This window comes from Giraffa tippelskirchi, chromosome 11 (genome assembly GCF_054371585.1).
Source record: "Giraffa tippelskirchi isolate mGirTip1 chromosome 11, T2T-mGirTip1v1.2.pri, whole genome shotgun sequence".
Lineage (NCBI taxonomy): Eukaryota > Metazoa > Chordata > Mammalia > Artiodactyla > Giraffidae > Giraffa > Giraffa tippelskirchi.
Window position 1 is genome coordinate 88,644,967 of NC_137285.1, and position 19,136 is coordinate 88,664,102.

A 19,136-nucleotide genomic window follows, 5' to 3' on the forward strand; every position below is an offset into this window, starting at 1 on the left:
ACAAGTCCAGAAGGGTTGCAAATTGATTTTGAAAGCCAAAAACAGATATTATTTTGTATAGTTGAGAATTCGTGTATTCTTCAATTCAGCAAATCTACTTAAACACTTTTTTTTTTTTTTTTGCAGAAGCATGCTTATTTGCACTAAAATGTATGTACTGGTATGTTCACAGTATCATGATAAATTAAGTTGGAGCAACTCAAGATCAAGAATAAAATGGACAAATAGTGATTCATTTATACAAAGGAATACCTTGAGCAATAAAAATTATGAATTATATTTATAATAATAACTTAGATGAATTTGTAATTATTATGCCGAGTGGAAGAAGACAGAAACAAAATTAATACATACTGGACAATTTAATTTCTATAAAATTTGAAAAGAGATGGAACTATAGAGTAGTTGTGTTTTTGCTTGCATTTGTATTTTATACATATTTTGTGTAACATTAAAATTTCTAGCAGAAAAAAATGACAAAAGATATTACATGTGATTTATGGAAGAGAAAATCTGAATGGCTGATAAAAATAAGAAAAAATACTCAACATCACTGATAATCAGAAAAATTCAAATTAGAACTAGATATAGATTTTAACACTTGTCAAGCCTGCAAGATTTAAAGTCTAATAACAGTTTTTTTTTAAACCAGTGTTGAATATAACATTTAAATTGCTATTGGGAGTGTAAATTGTTAAAATAACTTTGGGAAGCAATTTGACTCTACCTAATTAAAGTTTTGAGAATGTGCACTCTTTGGAATCCCGTCATTCTGCTTTTAGAAACCTACATTGTGAAAATCTTTTCCACAGGGGGACAAGGGGACAGATTCATGAATGTTCACTGCAGCACTCTTAACATTATGAGATAATATACAAATAATGCAGCCATCTGTCAACAGAAGAATGAAAAATAAATACATATTTATTTATTCAGCAAAAGGGTGTATCAGCTAAAATCAATAAACCAACTCCATGTACACAGATATAAATAATTGTTTTAAAAAAATCTAATGTGGAAAAAAAATGCCTTGCAGACTATTTACTATATGACAGGCAAACTCATTCTTTCCAATGGTATGAGTGGGAGATTAAATGCATAGTTACAGATAAGTAGCTTTCTTTATTGTCTCAATTAATTAAAAGGAGTTCATCAAGTCAAAATGAGGATGGGAAGACAGTGCTAGAGACTCATTTATCAAAAGAGTAGATGTGAAATAGTCTTCTTGGAAAGTAGAAGAGTGAATTCCTCAGGGAGATTGTTACTTTTTGCTAGGTCGTTTTGAATTCCATTTGAGATTTATGGCACAATTTAAATGGAGCCCGGTCAACAGAGTTCTATGATTTTCACCAGTCACATCCAGCTGCTGATATGAAGATGAAGAGAAGGTAAAGTTTGTGCATATTGAGATGTAAGATTTTCCAGACAAGGTGATAGCATATGGAGTGAATTACAACAGTAAAGAATTTACAAACTGGATAAAATCTAAGCTATAAAAAAAGGAAAAAAAAATGAAAACATGAGTAGTTGAAAAATGAAACAGCTGTAATTGTTGATAGAACAGAAAATGTTTGCCTTGATTATACTGGTGCAAAAGGAGCAGAAAACATAGTCTATGTGTAAAAAGAGTTACATGTGTGAAGCTGGAATTTCAGAGATGATATGGTAAGTGAGAAGGACAATGTCTAGGACATGCGAGGTAACTAAAGTGGAATTAAGAAATAGATTACTGAGAGTGCAGATGCCAAAAATCTAGGAGGCCAGGGAATTGGACAGATCATCACGGTAAATTTAGGCCTTGTCAAGAATAATTCCAAAAATACTGGTGTGAGGGAAGACGGTAAACTAGGTGAAAGAATGAGGAGAATTCAATCATGAAGAGGAATGAGTAATGTTAACAGATGTCAGCATCAAAGAGAACTAGGAGATAGTAAAGTCTAATGACACCACTTGAAAGAATCTTTGGTTTTTGATACATAACAAATGGTCTGGAGGGTAAAATGAAATACAGGGAAATATACCATCTTTGCGCTTCCCAGGTGGCTCAGCGGTAAAAGAATCCACCTGCAATGCAGGAGCCTGGAGTTTGATCCCTGGGTCAGTAAGATCCCCTGGAGGAGGAAATGACAACCCATTCCAGTAATCTTGCCAGGACAAGGACAGAGGAGCCAGGCAGGCTACAGTCCATAAGGTTGCAGAGAGTCAAACAACTGAAGTGACTGAGTACGTACCATCTTCAGGCCTTATAATACGTGGAGTGTTGAAAGACAAACAATGACAGCTTCCAATTTGAGGGCTGCTTTGGCTGGCATATCTTCAACAAAATAAGATGGCAGAGTTTGAAGTGGTGTAGGGATGAGAGCTAGTGATAGTGGAAGGTGGTGCAAAGGGAACAAAGATTTGAAGGTAGGAAAAGGAGGAAAATTGGGTCCCTTTAGGGAATGCATAGAGCTGAATAGGGATGAATTTCAGTGGTGATGGATATGTGGAATGTTTTTATTGGTGACAAAACTGCACAGTTATAATAGGATTTTCTTGATTATTCTATAGAAAAGGTGAATCATCACTTCAAATAAGGCTTCCCTCATATGCTCTTCTTTTGATTAATATTAGCATAGTATAAAAGATTAAGTATGAAAACATTTAGCTTACTTACAAAATAAAGTTGATGAAATTGGAATACTTAAAAAATTTTGTATATATAAGCAAATAGAAACAAATTATTAAATCTTAATACTGTCTACTCTATGCTTGAACACAGTAATTTATAGAATTAAATTATTTATTAAGCTATTGATTATATTCACTTTCATTTATGCTACAAAAATCAAATATTTTTAAAAGTGTTTATTTTATTGTGATAGAACACTGAACATGATCTCTAGTTCAGTTCAGTCGCTCAGTCATGTCCAACCCTTTGTGACCCCATCAACTACAGCACCTGTTCATCACCAACTCCCGAAGTTTACTAAAACTCATGTCCATTGGGTAAGTGATGCCATCCAACCATCTCATCCTCTGTCATCTCCTTCTCCCATCTTCAATCTTTCCCAGCATCAGAGTCTTTTCCAGTGTGTAAGTTCTTTGCATCAAGTGGCCAAAGTGTTGGAGTTTCAGGTTCAGCATCAGTCCTTCCAGTGAATATTCAGGACTGAGTTCCTTTAGAATGGACTGGTTGGATCTCCTTGCAGTCCAAGGGACTCTCAAGAATTTTTTCCAACACCATGGTTCAAAAGCATCAATTCTTCAGCTCTCAGCTTTCTGTATAATCCAACTCTCACATCCATACATGACTACTGGAAAAACGATAGCTTTGACTAGATGGACAATTGTTGGCAAAGTAATGTCTCTGCTTTTCAATATACTGTCTAGGTTGGTCATAACTTTTCTTCCAAGGAGCAAGCAGCTTTTAATTTCATGGCTGCAGTCACCATCTGCAGTGATTTTGGAGCCCCCAAAAATAAAGTCTGATACTGTTTCCCCATCTATTTCCCATGAAGTCATGGGACCAGATGCCATGTTCTTGGTTTTCTGAATTCTGAATTTTAAGCCAACTTTTTCATTCTCTTCTTTCACTTTCATCAAGAGGCTCTTTAGGTTTTCTTTGCTTTTTGCCATAAGGGTGGTGTCATCTGTATATCTGAGGTTATTGATGTTTCTCTCAGTAATCTTGATTCCCGCTTGTGCTTTATCCAGCCCAGCATTTCTCATGATGTACTCTGCATATAAGTTAAATAAGCTGAGTGACAATATACAGCCTTGACGTACTCCTTTTCCTATTTGGAACCAGTCTGTTGTTCCATGTCCAGTTCTAACTATTGCTTCCTGAACTGCATACAGATTTTTCAAGAGGCAGGACAGGTGGTCTGGTCTTCCCATCATTTTAAGAATTTTCCAGTTTGTTATGGTCCACACAAAGGCTTTGGCATAGTCAATAAAGCAGCAGTAGATGTTTTTCTAGAACTCTCTTGTTTTATTGATGATCCGATGGATGTTGACAATTTGATCTCTGGTTTCTCTGCCTTTTCTAAATCCAGCTTGAACATCTGAAAGTTCACAGTTCACGTACTGTTGAAGCCTGGCTTGGAGAATTTTGAGCATTACTTTACATGTGAGATGAGTTCAGTTGTGCGGTGGTTTCAGAATTCTTTGGCATTGCTATGATCTCTATGCTCTTAATAAACTTTTAATCATTCAATACAGTATTGTTAGGGCTTCCCAAGTGGCACTAGTGGTAAAGAACCTGCCTGCCAGTGGAGGAGATGCAAAAGACACAGGTTCAATCTCTGGGTCAGGAAGATCTCCTGGAGGAAGGCATGGAAACCTACTCCAACATTCTTGCCTAGAGAATCCTATGGGTAGAAGAGCCTGGCAGACTACAGTCCAGGGAGTTGTGAAAAGTTGTACAGCACTAAAAAGACAGCGTGCAGACATGCACAGTATTGTTAACTGTGGACACAATATTGCACAGCAGATCTCTAGAACTTATTCATCTTGCATAAATGAAACTTATACACTTTGAACATCTCCCCATGTCACTGTCCCCAGCCCCTGATAGCCACCATTCTAAACCGTGCTTCTATGAATTGACTATTTTAGATACCTTATAAAAATATAATCATGCAATATTTGCTTTACTGTAACTGACATTTCACTTAACATAATGTCTTTCAGGTAGATACAGGTAGCTATACATGACAAGATTTCCTTCTAAAGTTTTTACATTTAACATTATTTGGAAATGCCTTAAGAGGTTTTCAGTTTCCCCAAAATAACATGATGATTTGCAATGGACATTAATCTTAAAGTCAGATAAACTGAGAATGTACTACATGTTCTTCCATCTAATAATGATAAGTTGTTTTGAAAATCACTAAACTAGTTCTTTATTGATAAAATGAGAAAACTATAATTGTTAGGATTGAATGAGTCATGTAGATTCCCTGGTCCTATTTGGTGAATAAGATGTTGGCCCCTCTAAATATCCTGGAAGTTAAACAAGTAGTACCTAACCAGGGTAGTATAAAGAGATTAGACCTTAAGCTTACTTAAAGGGAGGACCAGGATTATATTATTGAATTCAGTCTCCATTTGGTTCTGATTAGATAGATAGATGTTTTCATGTAGAAAACTTTATATATTCAGTTTCTACTTAATAAAGTAGTAAATGTCTCAGCTAGTGAAAATAAAACGACGACTAGGAGAAAATGTTATTCTCCTAGCAATATGTAAGGAATTTCTCTTAGGAAAAGAAGATCTTATCCACTTTGATGGGAAAATTCCCATATAAGCCTGCTTGAGTTAGAAGCTGACCTATACGTGGATTCACCTGCCTTAGATATAAGAGACTGGCAGAGGAAAGAGTGTTACTAATTCTTACCAAGTCCAAAGGAAAAAGGAAATTGAGACTACTTTCATTGTAGTCAAAGGCTTGAGCTTGGTAAATTGTGACCTTGCTCTTGGTCCTTAAAACTCTCCAAGAAAGTTACAAACTCATAAAAAATTGATGTAAGAAGCACCCCCTGCCACTTCCATTTTCTTTGAATAAAGCAGGGAAAGATGAGTATGTGGCCAATGAGAGTCAGTGCCTCTTTTTTTCTAGAGCAGAGACGGTCTGGAAGAGAGAAGTTGCCTAAGATCTGAAGTATTGGGAGGGAGGCTCTAAAATATATTTGTCCAAATCTTAAAGAGCCAGAGACTCCCTCTGTTAGTGGGATGACTGGAGTAACCTAAACCCCGATTTCTGCCTCTAAGCAGAGAGCTCTTTGAGATACTGCACTGTACTTTCTTCTGTTCAACTGTCTTTTGGAGGACTCTCATAGTTGTTCTTTTTTACTTCAGTTAGTGATTATAAACAGTGAATTCCCCCTAGGCATACTCTCTCCACTACAGCAGTACCTGACCTGTGCAACCAGTCTTTGGGGACTCACTGAGGCTTCGAATTCCTTTAAAAGTGTTTCTTACAGCAAGACAGCCTTTTAGAACTCCTCTTAATTCACTTGTACAGATCACTTGTCTCTGGGAGTAGCTGTTATTCAATTTTTTTTTAATCACAAAAGCTTCTTGTAAATTTCTTCTTATAAACTACATAAAGGAATAAACAAAGCTACATTCTGATTAAGTTCATAAAACATTAGGGAGCTGATATTGAACAAAAACAATATATGTATGTTATACTTTACTGCCAAGAATTGTGTTCATATGCTCTATCTTATTTTGCAACAATCTTGTGCTTTTATTTTTATTTTACAAGTGAAAAGACACAGATTCTAAAAGTAATGGGCTTGTCTAATATCACTACTGAGGACTGAGTGGAAATAAGACTCATCCAGGAAACTGTTTCCAAAGCTAAGATTTTAGATACAATGCAATGAGTTCTCTCTATGTACACACAAATGCCATATATAAACTGCAGTGGTCATTTCTGTCAATTAGTCAGATTCAGTCTACCTCTTGTCTTACTTTTCTTTTTTTGATAAGTATTTAAGTAGAGTAATAATGTCTAAGTATGAAATGATGTCTATTTTTTCTTATGGTCAGTGTCCCTTTTGATATTTTTAAAGCAATTTTAGGTTTAAAACCATGTAATTATCTGGTCCTAGGTTGCACAGTTGAGAAAGATAAAGAGGAAGAGGTAAACTAATGACAGATTCTAAAATAAATTTTAAGGGTAGATACTTGACTATTGGTTATTTTGAGCAGCAATAAATTTGCAAAGGAAAATTTGGCTATGAACCAAATAGTGCTTGATTTATAGACAAAAATTCTAGAGTAAAACAAAATATAAATATGGATACAGGAGTTCAAAAAGAATAACAATGTCCAGCCTCCGTTTGGCCAAATGTGTTTTTTTTTTTTTATTTCTATTAAGGTATAGAATATCAATATTGAAAATTTTGTTAAGAACATATTTTTATTTTTTTAACTTGTATTTGGTATGAGTTATTTGAAGTCACTCTAGTAAGGTGTAAACCATCTCTGAATACTGAGTTGTAAAAACTGAATATGAAATATTAAGTCATGTTCACTGTGTTCATCACTTCATGTCCATTAACTCGAGACTCACAGTAATATAAGATAGATAGTATTATTTTCGGAAGTTTAAAAAAAGAATAACTGGGGATATTAATGTTTCACCTCCAGAGTTGGACATGACTGAAGTGACTTAGCACACCAGGACACATCAGTTCAGTTCAGTCACTCAGTCGTGTCCGACTCTTTGTGACCCCATGAATCGCAGCATGCCAGGCCTCCCTGTCCATCACCAACTCCCGGAGTTTACTCAAACTCATGTCCATCAAGTCTGTGATGCCATTCAGCCATCTCATCCCCTGTTGTCCCCTTCTCCTCCTGCCCCCAATCCTTCCCAGCATCAGGGTCTTTTCCAATGAGTCAACTCTTCGCAGGAGGAGGCCAAAGTATTGGAGTTTCAGCTTCAACATCAGTCCTTCCAATGAACACCCAGGACTGATCTCCTTTAGGATGGACACATACACATATATAAATGGAAAGAGAAGAAGTATAATTTTCATATCTAGGTTATTTTATTTTCTTAGGAGCTATAAGATAGACCAATGTAGTTGTAGATAGCTGTAGTTCATTTTTTTTTTTATTGCTAGATAGTGTTTCTTGTAGAAACATCACACAATTTATTCATTTGTTGTGCTATTGATAGGTAATGTCCTCATTTTTTTTGAGTTCTTCATTATTATTGTTGCTGTAAACGTGCACACATTTTGTAAGAATAAACCTAGGAGTTAATATTATTTTTTAATGTTGGTCATTGTGCTCAGTGTTTAGTGGTATATGGTTGGGGTTTAAATTTTTATTTTTCTAATTATTATTAAAGTTGAGCACTTTTTCATAGGATAGTTAGAAATCTTCTTACAAAATGTCTTTTCAAGTTATTTGGACACTTTTTTGGGCTTATTTCTTATTTTTAATAATAAATTATATAATCTAATTAAAATACTTTGCCTGATATTTGTTTTATAATATTCCCAAACAGTTCAGAAACATTTTGCAAATGTTTAGCAAATATTTTGCTATGCCATTAAATTAAAAATTACTCCTGTTGGGCTAAAATTTTAGATTACATCAACTCTAATCAGTTTGGAAAGAGCTGCATCTTTTTAATATTGAGTCATCCAATAAACAAATAAATTACAATAAGTTTATGAATTAATTTTAATCTGTCAACTATTAGTGTATGTCATGCTACTCTTTGTTGACTCTTAGCTATTGATAAAAATCTTGGAACTGGCCATACTAAATCACTAGCATTGATTGACTGACAAAGGCATAGTCTGATTTTTAGTCATACAGAAATTCAGTAATTCAGTCTTTACCATGTTCTTATTTTTAAATTAATATAATTTTTGTTAAAATAATCTCTATCAGCCAAAAATCTGATATATATTGTATTTAAGTATGTCATCTATATGACTTAAAAACTAATGTGATCCTTGCAAATAATTTTGACTCTTCATTCAGTAACTTTGCCAATGATGTATCTTCTTTATTTCCCAAAGGAAAAAGCAATCTTCTGATTAAAAATAAGTTATCCTTTTTAAAATTTTACACTTAATAAGTGTTATTATATGATACCTTATATATTATTTGGTACACAATTTAAAGTTTAAACATTAGCAATGGAAGTACAAATGTTATCTGAAATCAAATGACATGGAAAAGGATTTGAAAGATTTTTTTTTTTTAATTTTATTTAACAAGAAAGATATTCGTCTTGGAGTTGCTTTGCAAATATTGGTCATACTTATAAAAATAAAATTCTTGTAACTTTTAATAGGCTTTAGATAAAAGAACTTTGTATTATTTCAGTTGAGCAATTACATATTACACACTGAGCAAAACACTACCAGGTACTGTGAAGAAACTAGAGAGGTAAAACATAAAGGTCTGCAGTAATAGGCTTTCCCTGAGATGACAAGAAATTAGGTAAGAGAAGCTAATAAGGAATCTCCCTTACATGATATAAATTACTTGTAATTTTTCAATCTGCTTTTTTCTTTCATCATTTACTATTTAGATGAAATGGCAACTGGTAACGCTTATTACCATATAGTTGTATCATATTCTTCTCCAGAACTGTACTCTAAATAAAAAAAAATTATAAAGTTAAGCATCTGTCACTATTAACAAATGCTTCATTTCTAATAATGACATCTTAAATACCTAAATAGTTAATGAATCCTTAATTAACGATAATTTGCATTGCTTTCATATGATTTAGAAGGCCATTTGGAAATACTATATAGATGGAATTAGATCTTTTAAAAAACTAATGACTGTCTCTGTAATTATACAGCTTAGAAATGATTCTAAGGATGTAATAAAAGATGCGGTCAAATATTTATGCTAAGTGATAATCATGGCAATGAAATTTATTTTCGTAAATATTGGCAATGCTCTGTATGTCAATTATATACCAACATACTCTTGATTAGTCTATTATCTAGAAAATCTAACCAAGTACTAGAATATTGTGCAATTTTTAAGTTCATGGTTTTAAAGATAACTTATATATGAAATGTTTATGATATAATTTTGAGTGTACACATTATGAAAAAAATGCATATACATTACTGTATTGCAGTTTGCGTGTTAGTGGGATGTGTGCTTGCCTGCTTGCTTCTGTGTGATATGAGAGACAGAGAGAGAAAGCTGTCAAAAATTAATTATAGTCTACATACTCCTTTGGGGTTTATTGAGAGGTGCCACTTGGATTCAGTACCCACAATATCAGCTCACTCTTTTTCAGGAAAGAAAAACTAAAATGGCATAATAAAACAATCAATGATAAACTTGGTTGATGATAGCAATGACAGACAATTGGCTTTGTTTTCTTGGTTGAACAACTTGTGATGTACAGAAGAAAGAATGAGGATATTAGATCAGCTTAAGTCAGTATTTTCTCCAGTTTGTTTGATTGACAGGAAGGCACAGGTTTCTTGTGGGTTAATTGAGCACCCCAGGAAATGTTTGAATAAGACTAGACTTTTTGCCTTAACTCAGAGACCTCAGTAGCAAAAGTTATGGAGTGTGGCCCAAGGAGAAGGTATTGAGAAAAGGAAGTCAAATAGATTACCCATGTCAGAGAAATACAGCACTCAGACGACACTTGCACGACCCTCTGAAGGATTAGATGTTCTTTTAATATGTCTGTATTCATTTCTGAGCCTTTCTTTAATTTCTGACACAAGAAGAGGTTCCTGGTTCACCTTTGTAACTCTCCTGCAGCAGTCATGGAATCTATACATTTTCTCAAGAAGTCCTACTTATTTTGAAATGAATGATATTTAGAAACCAATATTAAGAAGGAGGGATTTTAGATATCTTAGTTTTTTAAAGCAACTATAATAAAAATAGGAAAGATCCCCTGAAGGAGGAAATTGTAACCCACTCTAGTATTCCTGCCTGGAACCTGGGGGACTATACATCATGGGGTAGCAAAGAATTGGATACAACTGAGTATGCATTCACACATAAAAACAATAGCAAAAATACCATAGACTGGGTGGTTTAAAAACAAGAGAAATTTTTTCTCACAGTTCTGGATCCTGGGAAGTACAAGTTTAAAGTGCCAACAGAATTTGTGTCTGGTAAGGTTCCGTTTCACGGATCATAGATGGCCAACTTCTCACTGTAACCTCACATGGTGGCTCCCAGGTGCCTGTGTTAATAGGCATGAATCCTATTCATGAGGACTCCACCTTATGAGCTAGTTACCTCCTAAAGCATGGGTCCCCAAACCCTGGGCCACAGACTGGTAGCTGTCCATGACCTGTTAGGAACTGGTTGCACAGTAGGAGGTGAGTAGCCAGTGGGTGAGTTAAGCTTCATTTGTATTTACAGCTATTTCTCATCACTTGTCTGAGCTCTGCCTCCTATCATATCAGTGGTGATATTAGAACCTCATAGGATTGTGAACTCTACTATGAACTGCACATGAGAGGAATCTAGGTTGCGAACTTCTTATGAAAATTATTCTGAAGCCATTCCCCTCTTCCCCTAGGCCCTAGTCCATGGAAAATTGTCTTCCCAAAAAATTGTTTCTGGTGCCAAAAATGTTAGGGATCACTATCCTAAAGGTCTCGCTTCCAGATTCCATTGTACTGCGATTAGGTTTCAGCACACAAATTTTGGGGTACACAAGCAGTCTACAGTACTAGGTATGCTGGTTTGTTATCATTATGTAGTGGTGTTTTCAACAGACAAAGCTGGGGATTGTATCTATGTATAGATAATAAAGTATAATATATATTTAATATATAACACGCATATGATAAAATTTGACATTGGGTTTCTCAAGTGGTGCTGGTGGTAAACAATCTCCCTGCCTGTGCAAGAGCTCTAAGAGATGTGGGTTTAATTCCTGGGTCAGGAAGATCCCCTGGAGGAGTGCATGGCAATCCACTCCAGTATTCTTGCCTGGAGAATCCTGTGGACAACGGAGCCTGGCGTGCTGCAATCTATGTGGTGGCAAAGAGTTGGACATGACTGAAGCAACTTAGCACACACACGTAATGTATATAATTGGAATTTGAGGTTTTACAATAAATTCATAATTTATACATTTATATTGAAATCTCAAATTCCATCCCACTGCCAAAAGGCTTTCCCTTATAATTCTCCCATTACATTTTTTTATCTCTTTCTCTTTTATTTGCTTCCCTGGTGGCTCATATGTTAAAGAATTTGCCTGCAATGCAGGAGACACAGGTTTGATCCCTGGGTTGAGAAGATCCTCTGAAAAGGGAATGGATGCCCACTCCAGTGTTCTTGCCTGAAGAATCCCATGGACAGAGAAGCCTGGTGGGCAATAGTTCATGGGGTCACAAAGAGATGTACACAACAGAGCAACTAACACTTTTACTTTTCTCCCACGTTTAGAATTCTGGTTGTCTGTTCTACCAGTGTGTTTACTCGTTTACTCAGTACTACAATATATGCAAAAGTTACAAAATTGATAAATACATACATTTAAAATTTTTTAAACTACTAAATAATGTTCAAATTTCTTTGTAGCTCTTTCAAACTTTTATAAGCAGTGTATGTATTTACTTGGACTAATGAAATTATTTGATTAGCTATACTTTTTCCTACTCAGTTATTTGTTATTAGTTTGCTACAGGCACACCTTGGAGACATTGCAGATTCAGTTCCAGACTACTGCAACAAATGAAAGTTGCAATAAAGCAAGTCACACACGTTTTTTGGTTTCCCAGTGTATAAAAAAGTTATGTTTATACAATAATCCATTAAGTATGCAATAACAATATATGTTAAAAAGAATGTACATAATTAAAAATCTTATTGCTAAAAATGCTAACTAACATCAGGGAGTCATAATATTTTGTTGGAGAAAGGTCTTGTCTTGATGTTGATGACTGGTAACTGATCATAGTGGTGTTGCTGGAGGTGGGGTTGTTCTGGCAATTTCTTAAAATTAGACTGAAGGTTGTCACAGTCATTGATCCTTCCTTTCATGAAGGATTTTTCTGTAATATGCAATGCTGTTTGATAACATTTTACCCACAGTGGAATTTCTTTCAGAATTGAAGTCATCTCTTCAAACCCTGCCACTTCTTTATCAATTAAATGTATGTAATATTCTCAGTCTTGTTGTCATTTCAATAATCTTCACAGAATCTTCACCAGGAGTAGTTTTCATCTCAAGAAATCACTTTATTTCCTCATCCATATGAAGTAAGTCCTCATCCCTTCAAGTATTTTTTATGAGACTGTGCAACTCACACAACTTCAGGCTCTATTTCTTATCCCACTTCTCTTGCTATTTTCACTAAATCTGCAGTTACTTTCTCCACTGAAGTTTTGAACCCCTCCAAGTCATCAATGTTGGAATCAACTTTCTCAAAGCTCATTTTAATATTTATATTTTGACCTCTTCCTCTGAATCACAAATGTTTTTAAGGGGATCTAGGATGGTGAATCCTTACCATTTAATTTAATTTTTCCAGATCAATTAAATGAATCACTGCATCTATGGCCGCAATAGCCCTATGAAATGTAATCCTTGAAATTAAAACTTTGAAATTTGATCTTACTTCTTGATCCATGTGGATAACAATAAACTGTGGAAAATTCTGAAAGAGATGGGAATATCAGACCACCTGACCTGCCTCTTGAGAAGCCTGTATGCAGGTCAGGAAGCAACTGTTAGAACTGGACATGGAACAACAGACTGGTTCCAAATAGAAAAAGGAGTACGTCAAGGCTGTATGTTGTCAACCTCCTTATTTAATTTATATGCAGAGTACATCATGAGAAATGCTGGGCTGAAGGAAGCACAAGCTGGAATCAAGATTGCCAGGAGAAATATCAATAACCTCAGATATGCAGATGACACCACCTTTACACCAGAAAGTGAAGAAGAACTAAAGAGCCTCTTGATGAAAGTGAAAGAGGAGAGTGAAAAAGTTGGCTTAAAGTTCAACATTCAGAAAACTAAGATCATGGCATCCGGTCCCATCACTTCATGGGAAATAGATGGGGAAACAGTGGAAACAGTGGCTGACATTATTTTTCTGGGTTCCAAAATCACTGCAGATGGTGATTGCAGCCATGAAATTAAAAGACACTTACTCCTTGGAAGGAAAGTTATGACCAACCTATACAGCATATTAAAAACCAGAGACATTACTTTGTCAACAAAGGTCTGTATAGTGAAGGCTATGGTTTTTCCAGCAGTCATGTATGGATGTGAGAGTTGGATGGTGAAGAAAGCTGAGCAAGGAAGAATTGATGCTTTTGAACTGTGGTGTTGGAGAAGACTCTTGAGAGTCCCTTGGACTGCAAGGAGATTCAACCAGTCCATCCTAAAGGAGATCAGTCCTGGGTGTTCATTGGAAGGACTGATGTTGAAGCTGAAACTCCAATACTTTGGCCACCTCATGCAAAGAGCTGACTCAGTTGAAAAGACCCTGATGCTGGGAAAGATTGAGGGCAGGAGGAGAAGGGGACGACAGAGGATGCGATGGTTGGATGGCATCACTGAGGGTAGACTCCGGGAGTTGGTGATGGACAGGGAGGCCTGGCGTGCTGCGGTTCATGGGGTCGCAAAGAGTCAGACACGACTGAGTGACTGAACTTAACTGAGCTTGATCCATGGGTTGCAAATGAATTTGTGTCAGTGGGCATGAAAGGAACATGGATCTTATTGTACATCTCCATCAGAATTCTTAGTTGACCAAATGCACTCTCAATGAGCAGTATTATTTTGAAAGGATTTTTTTAATATTGTAGTTCTTTACAGTGGGCTTAAACTATTCAGTAAGCCATGTTGTGAACAGATGTGTTGTAATCCAGGCTTTGTTTTTCCAATTGCAGAGCATTAGCAGAGTAAATTTAGCATAATTCTTAAGGGTCCTAAGATTTTGTAGATGGTAAAAGAGCATCAGCTTCAACTTTAAGTCACCAATTACATCAGGCCCTAAAAAGAGTGTCACTCTGTTCTGTGAAACTTTTAAGCCAGGCATTGACTTCTCTTTACTAGCTATGAAAGTCTTAGATGGCATCCTCTTCCAATATAAATCTACTTTGTCTGCACTAAATATCTGCTGTTTAGTATAGCACCTTCATGTGTTATATTATCTAGATCTTCTGGATAACTTGCTGCAGCTTCTACATCAGCACTTGCTGCTTCACATTGCACTTTTATATTATGGAAATATCTTTTTTCCTTAAACTTCATGAACAAACATCTACTAGCTTCAAACTTTCCTTCTGCACCTCACATCTCTCAGCCTTCATAGAATTGAAGAGTGTTTGTGCCTTGCTCTAGATTCAGCTTTGGCTTAAGGAAACACTGTGATGGATTTGATCCTACATCCAGACTGCTAAAACATCTCCATTTCAATGATACATTTCCTTGTCTTATCATTCACATGAGTACGCTGGGGTAGCATCTTTAATTTTACTCAAGAATTCTTTTGTATCCACACCTTGGCTAACTGTTAGGCACAAGATGCCTACCTAGGCTTATCTCAACTTTCTGCAAGCCTTCCTTACTAAGCTTAATCAATTCTACCTTTGTAGTACTTTTTGACCTTCTTCATCCAATTCCCCTTCCCTCACCCTCTGTCTCTGGTAATGAAAAGTCTGATCTCTTTTTCCAAGAGTTTGTTTGCATTTCTTGTTGTTTGTTTTGAAGTATAATTGACCTACAACACTGTCTTTGTTCCTATATTACAACATGGTGGAGATCCATGCTGCGCCAGAGAATGAGGAGCTTTTTGAAGTGATGTGGATTCTTAAGAAGGTTTCTCAAAGTGGAAGGCTGTAGAATAACTGAGTCAGCATCACTGGTTCTACTCCCTTGGGCATCACTGATACAGAAGCTTAGCAGAGCACCTGGTGTTTTCTTGTTGGATCAAAGAAAAAGATTCTTAACCATGCCCGAAATAGAAACAAATCATAGAGACTCTGAATTATTTTCCCCACCCTCTGATGTTCAGGGAATGACAGAACTTGATAGAGCAGCTTTTAAAAAGACAGTCACCATCCCAATGATTAAAGTGAGGCAAGAAATGGTCAATAAACTGCTGTGATCCCTTAAAAGGGCAGCACCTAGGCCTAAAATGTGTGCTTGAAGATCCAGAAGATGAAGAAGATAAACTATTTATGTTGGATCCCTATAAAATGTTTACCACTGATTCCTTTGAGAATGAAGAACTCAGTATTTTAAAGCAGCTGAATGTCAAACCACAATATTGAAATATAATTTGGAACTAACTTTTGAAAACTTTAAGTCAGAAGAAATCTCGTGAGCAGTGCTTCCTGAAGGTCAAGATGTGACCTTGGGGTTTAGCAGAGTTGGCCACACTACCCACCTGAAACTTTGAGATCATCAACTACCTTACAAACGTTTAATTGTCCAAGTTATGATTGGCAAAAATCTAGGAATCTCCTCAGCAGTAAATGAAATCAATAATATTGATAATACTTACTGAAATTTCCAAATGGATCTGGAGAGGAGAATATGATGACCAAGGTTCAAGAAAACAGTTACACCTATGAATTTGATTTTTCAAAGGTCTACTGGAATGCTTGTCTCTCCATAGAACACAATCATATCAGACAACTTCTCAAACCTGGGGATGTCATCTTTGATGTTTTTGCTGGGATTGGGTCCTTGGCCATTCCAGCAGCAATGAAAAACTGCATGTGTTTTCTAGTGATGTCAATCCTGAATCCTATATATGGCTACTGCACAATTGTAAATTAGATAAAGTGGACCAAAAGGTAAAAGTCTTTAACTTGGATGGGAAAGGTTTCCTGCAGGGACCAGTCAGAGAAGAGTTAATGCAGCAGCTGGGGCCACTGTCCAAAGGAAGAAAACACTCTGTGCACATTGTCATGAATTTGACAGCAAAGGCTATTGAGTTTCTCACTGCTTCCAAAGCACTGTTAGATGGCAGCCGTGTGGCAGTCTGCTCCTTCCCATTGTGCACCGTTACAGCTTTTCCAAAGATGCTAATCCAGCTGAGGATGTTCAGCAACGAGCTAGAACTGTATTAGGCATCTCCTTAGAAGCATGCAGTTCAGTTCACCTAGTAAAAAATGTGGCCCCTAATAAGGAATTGTTATGCATCACTTTTCAGATTCCTGCTGCTATACTTTACAAGAACCAGATTGTAAATCAAGACAATCATGAAGATCCACCTCTTACATGCCAGAAAACAGATAAAGACTTTTAAGAAGAAAAAACACAAATTGCTTCAGTCACTTAATTGGAAATAGTTTCTCCATCTCCCCACTAGACCTTTGTGATGTGAACTATCATTTGTATGATTTTTAATATTTTAGCATTCAGTTACTTTAGTATTGAACCCTTTTATTTTACCCTAGCTGGCTTCCATGGTGGCTCAGATGGTAAAGAATCTGCCTGCAATGAGAGAGACCTAGGTTCAATCCCTGGGCCAGGAAGATGCCCTGGAGAAGGGCATGGCAATCCACTCCAGTATTCTTGGCTGGAGAATCCCATGAGGAGAGGTGCCTGGTGGGCTGAGCCCCATGGGGTCTCAAAGAGTCAGACATGACTGAGCGACTAACACACACATATAACATGGTGTTACTTTCTATGCATTTTCTAAATGATCGCCAACATAGGTCTAGTTATGTTATTTGTTTTTGACTATATTCTCCACACTATTGTTTTATACTTGTGACTCATTTATTTTACAGTGGAAGTTGATGCCTCTTAATATCCCTTGCTTATTTCTTTCCTCTCTCCCACCAATCGCCATAGTAACCACATGTCTTTTTTTCTCTGTATCTATGACTATTTCTGATTTGTTATGTTTCTTCAGTTTTTTGTTGTTTAGATTGCACATTCATTTCCTACTTTAGCTAAATAACTAAGAGGGTGATTGCTGGACTATATAGTAAGAATATGCTTAGTTTTGTGCATGAGCTCTTTGCTCATGGCCTGTAGCCTACCAGACTCCTCTGTCCATGGAATTGTCCAGGCAAGAATACTGGAGTGGGTTGCCATTTCCTCCTCCAGGGGATCTTCCCAACCGAGGGATTGAACCCACGTCTCTTGCATTGGCAGGTGAATTATTTATCACCCTGCCACCTGGGAAGCTTATGTTTAGTTTTGTAGGAAAATTCCAAAACATTATCCAAAGTGGATGTACCATTTTGTATTCCTACCAGCAATGGATGAACATTTCTATTCTTCTTCACATTGATTTCTTACTTAGCAATGTGTTCTGAGAATCACCCCCTATCAGCTTTTAGCAATTTTTTTCTTATCTATTTTAGCAGACTCATAATAGTCCACTGTATGTATGTACCATAGTTTATGTTTATTTAGCCAAACTAGTGCTTGTGTGCATTTGTGTGCTTGTGTGTGTCCTGCACGGCTACTTCCAAAGTGGGGCTTCCCTGATGGCTCAAACAGTAAAGGATCTATCTGCAATGCAGGGTACCTGGGTTTGATTCCTGGCTGAACCTAAAGCCAGGAAGTAGATCCTAAAGATATTTATTCTGATAAGGATGAACCTGTTCACACACTCAAAGACCACTTGAATCATTAAGTCATTCTAAGGATGAGTTTGCATATTTCCACTGCGTCTGACTCTATATTGCATGCTCTCCTATTAGAATATCTATAAGATTTGGTGTTATTACTTATTCCATTTCAGTTCTCATTAGCCCTTTTTACTCTAAGTAACTTATAATGTCTATGTATGGTTGAATATTGATGTTTCTGTAGATAATTCTGTTTCACTGAAATTATGTTGTTATTTTCCCTTATAGCTGTTGTTGGCAAAGCCTTTGGTCTTTGTATTGACTTAGAGTGCTTAGCTGGCAGCAAATAATCGGTTGGACTGCCTTGATTTGCACAGATTGCATTATCTCTGTGATTTGGGGGCCTTTAGCACTTAGGTCGATCATTTTCTTCCTTTAATTTTCTTGGTTTCTCGCTTTTTGCTAAGCAAATGGTAGATAATCTCTATAATTTTAACCAGAAAAAGCTTTTAAATCATATTTGAGTGTTTTCTGTTATCTTACAGAGTTTCCTTGGTGGCTCAGATGGTAAAGAATATGCTCCCCATTTGGGAGACCTGGGTTCAATCCCTGGTTTGGGAAAATCCCCTGGAGAAGGAAATGGCAACCCACTAGTGTTCTTGCCTGCAGAATTCCACAGACAGAGGAGACTGGTGGGTTACCTTACATATGAATTTATTTTTGTACACTTTGGAAGGTAAGTGTAAGGTAGCATAAGTCCTTCTCTTTTTATTTTTATTTTTTTTGTTTTGTTTTGTTCTTTATCTGAACAAGTTTGTGTTACTTGCTCAGTCATGTCCAGCTCTTCCCATCCCATGGACTATAGCCCACCAGGCTCCTCTGTTTGGTTTATCTTATTTGTTGCTGCCTTTATGTGTGTTGTGCTAAAGGCTATGTGCAAAATAGCCACTTCTTCAAGGTTAAATACTGTTGGAAATACTAAATAATGCTATTTTTACTTATAGTATATTTGGACGAGGGGGATACCAAAATATATGAAGTGATCTTTTCTTCCTGTCTTTTTACTTTTGTTTTTCTTTTATATATGTAGAAAATATTAAGAAGAGGTGGCAAGAATA

General features: G+C 36.3%; 1 pseudogene; it reads left to right on the plus strand.

The window, feature by feature from the left end:
* Positions 1 to 1,615: 1,615 nt before the first annotated feature.
* On the plus strand, positions 1,616 to 16,772 carry LOC145525228 (tRNA (guanine(37)-N(1))-methyltransferase pseudogene; annotated as a pseudogene).
* The last annotated feature ends 2,364 nt before the right edge of the window (positions 16,773 to 19,136 follow it).